The sequence below is a fragment of the Rhincodon typus genome, chromosome 26 (genome assembly GCF_021869965.1).
Source record: "Rhincodon typus isolate 14 chromosome 26, sRhiTyp1.1, whole genome shotgun sequence".
NCBI classification, from domain to species: domain Eukaryota; kingdom Metazoa; phylum Chordata; class Chondrichthyes; order Orectolobiformes; family Rhincodontidae; genus Rhincodon; species Rhincodon typus.
In genome coordinates this window covers 43964352-43970329 of record NC_063357.1, presented here as the reverse complement: position 1 = coordinate 43970329, position 5978 = coordinate 43964352, and the positions used below count along the sequence as shown (strand labels likewise).

The 5978-nt window shown below is 47.9% G+C and overlaps 1 long non-coding RNA gene across 1 annotated transcript in view; it reads right to left on the bottom strand.

Annotated features, from left to right (window-relative positions):
• Positions 1–2674: 2674 nt before the first annotated feature.
• Positions 2675–5978, bottom strand: part of LOC125486195 — a 7928-nt gene continuing 4624 nt past the window's right edge. Inside the window, exons 2-3 of the long non-coding RNA XR_007264883.1 lie at positions 4603–4840; positions 2675–3204 (exon numbers count right to left, since the gene is read on the bottom strand). This is a non-coding gene — a long non-coding RNA (uncharacterized LOC125486195). The remainder of the gene's footprint in view (positions 3205–4602; positions 4841–5978) is intronic.

Here is a 5978-nt window from a genome sequence, read left to right as displayed (position 1 = left end):
GTTCGTGCTACCCAGACTATCTGTAGTTCCCAAGCCCCCACAGACTGGCAATGAGAGCGTAGTGACCACCTTCCTGGAGATGGCCTGCCACTTGACTCCTGCCAAACCCACCGTCTAATGCACAATGTTGGGCAGCGGATACTGGGCCAATCAGGCTTCTAGCAGCAGCTCCGGGTTAGGCTGGAAAGTTCGAGGGCTCCTTACTATGGAGGGGGGTCAGCAAACAGGGTGGCATGGTGGCTCAGTGGTTAGCACTGCTGCCTCACAGTGCCAGCGACCCAGGTTCGATTCCACCCTCAGGTGACTGTCTGTGTGGAGTTTGCATGTTCTCCCTGTGTCTGTGCTGGTTTCCTCCCACAGCCCAAACATGGGCAGGCTAGGTGGATTGTGCATGGGAAATTACCCTTAGTGTCCAGGGATGTATAGTTTAGGTGGGTTATAGGGGGTCGGGATGGTGTGGATTTGTTGGGCTGAAGGGTCTATTTCCACACTGTAGGGGTTCAATGGAAACAGGGGGAAGACCTCTCGGGATGGGTCTTTTTGACTGTGGGGTGAAGGGTGGGGGTGGATGCACAGAACATAATAGAGTATTGGGAGAAAGCAGGAACAAGGGACTGAGCTGGATGATCAGCTGTGATTGTATTGAATGGTGGTGCAGGCTTGAGGGAACAAAATGTTTCTATGAAATCAGAAAGCAGATTTTCACATCAATCTAGATTGCGCCAAGTTTCCCAAATCCCATTTGGCCCATATCTTTCTAAACCTTTCCTATCCATGTACCTGTCCAAATGTCTTTTAAATGTTGTAATTGTACCCACCTCTATCACTTCCTCTCCTGGGACCCAAATGTACTTGTCAGCCCTGGTTCTGATAGATATGTGTTCAGTAAATGTCTCAAGGGTTAAGGAGAAAAGGTTGACCAGGAGGAGTTCAGGCTAAGATCAACGTGGAACAATAGCGGCCTGAGGAGATTGAAAGATTCATGTCCTCAGAGCATTGAAATGTAGTGGTCTGCCTAACTAATCAGAAAAGGCTCATTGAATCTTAGTCTTTATCTATGGAACGTAAAGAGAAGGAGGTGTTGTTGTAACTGTGCAAGTCAATGCCATCTAGAGTGCACAGGATTAAAGACTACACCTCCTAGATCTTCAATCAAGATGGAATATTGTGAACAATCTGGGCGTTATGCTGTAGGAAGAGGCCCTAAAAAAGAATCTTACTGGATTTGAACCATTAACCCTGTTTCTGAAATAACCCCACAGAGGCAGGTATCCCATCACCTTGTCATCCTTTATTTACACATGGAGAGACCTTGATACTGATCCAGCTCCCTCAGAGCCAGCTCTCAGAGTGGTCAGAACCCCTGATACTCCTGTTTATATCTGTCAGCCAGGTCTCCCAGATTGGACCAGATTAATAGCCCCAAACAGGGATTCATATTCTATGAAGTCCACCTGGCTGTCCTTGTTACAATCACTACAGTTTCTCTCTCCACAGATGCTGCCAGACCTGCAGAGTTTCTCCAGCATTCTCTGCATTTTTTTCCGATTTTGAGCATCTGCGGTATTTTGCTTTTATAGGAATGTCTATGTAAGGGGGCGGTGTTGAGTACAAGGGATTGAATCGTAAAAATCAGAGCCAGGCCATTCAGGATAGAAAGTAGAAAACATTTCCTCTCAGTAAGAGTTGGAGAGGAATGGGATTCGGTCCTACAAAAGGCCATGAATGATAACTCAATTCATCACTTGAAATCTCTAATTGGTAGATTTTTGCTTTGCTAAGTTGAGTGGGTTGATTTCAGATGCAAAACAAGCACAATTTCAACCATGGAAGAGGTTCTGAGGGGTTGAATGGCTTCCTAATGATCCTATACTGCAAAGCCACTGAGCAGTTTCCAATTATAACTTATTTGCAGAGAACAGAGTAAGGAAATTTGCCAAAACAATCCTAGCAACAATAAAATCAAGTCATGAAGGTAATCAATGAGGAGAGTAATGTCTGGGTTTTACCGATAGAGATACCTGCATTGCTATTTTGGTCATTTTAACGTACTGCTCAGCCTGTGAGTAAACAGAGGCAGTGTGTGTGTGTCAACTATTTATAACTCCATTTGCTTTTAAAGAAAGAATTGAATACACATTATCTTACTTCCTCTTTTCAAGTGAGTATGATGTTTCAGATAGAATGATCTTACTCACACCCCAACGAGTTGGGGAAGTATTTAAATAAGATAAGGCTTTGGGGTCTTGTTCAATGTTTACCCTGTGTCTGGAGATGAACAATTTATTGGACTATGTGGTCCCCTTAACATTGCTGCCAAGCTGCTCATTCTAAAGGATGGTCTACTCATGTATAGCCTGACTGCTTCATCCTGCTTCAGCACATTACCACATGGCCACCAGTTGCTCAGAAGGAATACTGGCCATGCCTCTGTAAACTTGACAACATTTCTGTTGAACTCCTCCTGCAGAAGTAGCAATAAACTGTTTTCAAACTATTTAGAGAAGACATTCCATGGTCTTGCAGTCCTGATGGGGAGACTTTCCCTGCAGGGACCATAAAATGAGGACTGAGGGTGACAAGCTGTTTGTCTGTGTTTTGACACTTTGACCAGTTTATGTGTTTTACCCAAGTGCTCCTATTGTTGAAACAGATAAAGGGACACAAAATTCGGTTTGCAGTTCAACATGATTTCATTAACAAAGTACTTCTTATTAAAAACATTATGTGAGCATCTCCCAAGTTCCCACAATGTTCACTCTCTAGCTAGCACAATGATTCATACATTTGAGCTGGACTGTTAGTATCACTTTCCTCTCTGATGCAGGGCTGGCTCTCTTCCATGAAGATGGGTTTCACAGGTCAGGGCATATTTTCTCCTGGGTCTTCTTGGGTTGCTGTGTGGTCTTCCAATATGGGTCTTGCTGTGAGTCTTCATTGTGAGCCGTCGCCAAATAGTCACTGAAGGGGTGGTGTATCAGTGTGTGTTCTTATACTCCCTCGCTCTGACATTCCAGAATGTTCTGTGGCCTTTGGCCAATGGGGCCATCCGGTGGCTTCAAATCATCCAATGGAGCCATGCCAACCCTTTCCACTGTGGTCATGTTGGGAGGTGTAAAGTGCACAGCCTCAGGCAATCAAGGTGCCAGAAGATCTGATCAACCCTTCTCCAACGCACAGCCCTCAGGCAGATTGTAACATGAACTACAACATTTAAAAGACATTTGAATTGGCACATGAATAGGAAAGGTTTGGAGGGATATGGGCCAGGAGCCGCCAGGTTTGGGATTATGTTCGGCATGGACTGGCTGGAGCAAAGGTCTGTTTCCATGCTGTATGACTATGACTCTGTGAACCTTTGTGATCTCTTTGAACTTGGTTTCCACTGCACTCTGTAGCCAATAGCTGCTGGCTGCTGTTTAATTCAGTTTGGCTAATTTTCTGTCAGGCCCTATTTCTCTGGCGGTGGGTCAATTTAGAATATTCAATTTGGGGCCCATGGTTGCTTGACCACAGCTTGTAGGTGTCCAATCCTATTCGGTTTCACTGACTCACATTAGCTCATTGTTCGACAATAGCTCAGTTTGAAAATTATCAGCTTTGTGCTCAGGTCCTGATAGTACCTCTCTACCTCTGTAACATCCTCCAGTCCCCTACACCATTCCCTATCTCTGTAACTTCCTTCAACCCCTTTCCTTCCCCCCATCTCTGTCACCTCCTCCAGCTCCAACATCCCTCCCTATGTCTGTAACCTCTTCCAGCTCCCACAACCCTGCCTATCTCTGTCACCTCCTTCAACTCCCACACGTTCCCGACTCCCTGCCATTGGTGAAGATGTCTTTAATTCCCAAGGCCCAAACCTCTCTCAGCGTCACTCTGTGAGCAGAATTTTACACTCTGCTTGGGGTGGGTCGGAAGCCTGTTGGAAGGGGTAAATTTAGCTGAAATATCTTGGACAGCATTCCTGCCACACTCCCCCACATCCCCCTCCTCCACCCCTCAATTGGTATTTGATGCAAAGTGAAAGAGGCACCGCGTCATCACGGACTGGTTGAGGAAAGCTACTTTCATTCTGGACACTGTTGATGTTTTCCTCTATTGGGTTCCCCTAACTGATCAAAAAGGAGGTAAAAAGTCAGGGGGAATACCTCTTTTATCTGTCTCCTGGTCCATCTGAGGACCCCTCTCCCACAGTCCCCTACCACTACCACTGCCCACACCTGGGTTTCCCCTCCGTCTCCCTCATTGTAACCACCCTGATGGCTTACCAGTTGCCGTACATCCCTCTGGTCTGTCAAAACACCTTTGACTCCTACTCCCTTTCCCCCAACCACTCACCTCTCTATCCGACTCCAGTGACATTCTCTGTTGGGTACTGGGTGCAGTTCCAACAGAGACCACCAGCCCCTGGGACGCTGCTGAGACCGGAGGGCTGTTGGCCGTTTGATTGGCTGGGAGCTCACAGAGTGTCACTACTTCCCCACATGGAGCTGGTAGTCTCACCCTGAGCCTGTTAATACCAACCCCCCACCCTCACTCCAAACACTGAGTGACCGCAGGACAAACCGACCATAGCAAGGGCAGGTTCACCTCGCCTCTCACCTGTAATCTCCTGCCACGGGAGGACCAGGTTGCAAAATTCTGTCCACCGTTTATTGAAATCCTTCCTCTTTGATCAAGCTTCGGGTCACCTGACATCTCACTACATCACTTGACATCAGATTGTGTTCTTTTCTACAGTCCTGTTGCTTGCCTTGGAATGTTTACTGTATTCAAAACATTGTAGGTAGGTGGATCCATTATCTCCCTTTAAGCCAGCATTCCCCATCCATTGTGGAGTCTAAAACGAGAAGGAGCAAACCCATAGACATGAGCTTTGAAGTAAGTCACATGGAGATCATGCCTTCTCATTTCTCTGGGATTTTAATGGACTGAAATGAGAAAAGAAACCAAGGATGGCTGAAGAGTTACGGCATGTGTAGAAAGTGAGCAAGCTGACAACAATCCCTCTTCCGTACCTACACCGGCCCTAAACCCCACCTCTTCCTCCGTTACATAGATGACTGTATCGGCGCCGCCTCGTGCTCCCACGAGGAGCTCGAACAGTTCATCCACTTCACTAACACCTTCCACCCCAACCTTAAGTTTACCTGGACCATCTCTAACACCTCTCTCCCCTTCCTGGACCCCTCTGTCTCCATATCGGGCAACCACCCAGAAACCGATATTCATTTCAAGCCCACCGACTCCCACAGCTACCTAGAATACTCCTCCTCCCACCCACCTTCCTGCAAAAATGCCATCCCCTATTCCCAACTCCTTCGCCTCCGCCGCATCTGCTCCCAGGATGAGGCATTCCACTCCCGTACATCTCAGTTGTCCTCGTTTTTCAAGGACCGTAACTTCCCCCCCTCGGTGGTCGAGAACGCTCTCAACCGTGTCTCCCACATCTCCCGCAACTCATCCCTCACACCCCGTCCACGCAATAAGAACCAAAAAAGAATACCTCTCGTCCTCACGTACCACCCCACCAACCTCCGGATCCAACACATCATCCTCCGACACTTCGGCCATCTGCAATCCGACCCCACCACCAAAGACATCTTTCCCTCCCCACCCTTATCTGCTTTCCGGAGGGACCACTCTCTCTGTGACTCCCTTGTCCGCTCCACACTCCCCTCCAGCTCCACCACACCCGGCACTTTTCCCTGCAACCGCAGGAAGTGCTACACCTGCCCCCATACCTCCTCCCTCACCCCCTTCCCAGGCCCCAAGAAGACTTTCCACATCAAGCAGATGTTCACCTGCACATCTGCCAATGTGGTATACTGCATCCGCTGTACCCGGTGTGGCTTCCTCTACATCGGGGAAACCAAGCGTAGGCTCGGGGACCGCTTTGCAGAACACCTACGCTCGGTTCGCAATAAACAACTGCACCTCCCAGTTGCGAACCATTTCAACTCCCCCTCCCATTCCTC